The sequence below is a fragment of the Malania oleifera genome, chromosome 13 (genome assembly GCF_029873635.1).
Source record: "Malania oleifera isolate guangnan ecotype guangnan chromosome 13, ASM2987363v1, whole genome shotgun sequence".
In the NCBI taxonomy this organism is placed as follows: Eukaryota; Viridiplantae; Streptophyta; class Magnoliopsida; order Santalales; family Ximeniaceae; genus Malania; species Malania oleifera.
In genome coordinates, this window is record NC_080429.1 from 36,010,472 (window position 1) to 36,011,779 (window position 1,308).

Here is a 1,308-nt window from a genome sequence, read left to right on the forward strand (position 1 = left end):
ATTTTTTTTTGTTATGGTATAACACTCTTATTATTATACTTGTTTTGTATGAACATGTAGATGTTTTACTGTTGAATATTGTACTATTATTATTATCTATTATGTATTCAGGCTATGGTTATCACTATCGAGTTAATATTCAGGTGAGGTGGTATTACATGGTTTTCATTATGATCATATTAATATAGTATATTTTGGATTACCATTATGGTCTTATTGATATTGTATATGTCAGGTTTTCAATATTGTTATGTTGATGATGTATATATTTTAAGGTTTTGATCAGATTACGTCGTTTATGGTAATTTAGGGTTCCATTATTATATGTAACTATTATGGTATTATAGTTATTTATTGTGATATTTTTTTTTTTGTAATATCTTAATATATTTAGTATTAATTATTTTTGATATCTTAATATATTTATTTTTATTTACTTTTAGTATCTTGATATATTTAGTATTAATTATTATTATTTTTTTAGTATTCTAATATATATGACATTACATTTTATAGTATCTTTAGTATCTTAATATATAAAGTATCATGGTATTTTATTACTTATTTTGATATTTGTAATATTTTAGCAGATATGTATTATTATTATTATTATTATTATTATTATTATTATTATTATTATTATTATTATATATGTTGCGGTAGTCTAATATCTTAGTTTATTATCATATTTTCGTATATTGAAACCTCCGAGAAATTTTGAAAACTTTATAAAATTATTTAGAAAATCCTACAAAATTTGGAAACAAATCTAGGAGTTATTTTAATAAAATATTTTCTCGATTTTCATCCATATGATTTCAAAAAGAGGTATGAGCTTTCGGGCTTCACATACCTTAGTTCTGAGGGAATATGTATATTATGTAAATATTTGTGTGATTTATTTGTTTGCATGCGCATTTTATAAATTCACAAAGGGAGTAATTTCAAAATCTTCTTGAATTTAATTTATGGGATAATTTTTATTTAATTAGGTACTGTTTGTAAGAACGGGCGTATAGGGGGTGCTAATACCTTCCCTTCACATAATCGAACTTTCAATCCCTGTTTTGGTAACGCAGACCGATTCTACCCTTAATTGGGTAGAAATCATGTGTTCTAACCACACTAAAAGGTTAGTGGCGACTTCATTCCTATTTTTCCTAAAAATTTAAACTACAGTTTTTATTTCGCCATCCCGGGGCACACGAGCTCTAAGACGTCGTGACAGGGCATATGAACACCTTGCGCATCACTTAATGTTAAATTTTAGGTGCATGTGTGTTTTAGGAAAGCTTTTACTGTTGAAGT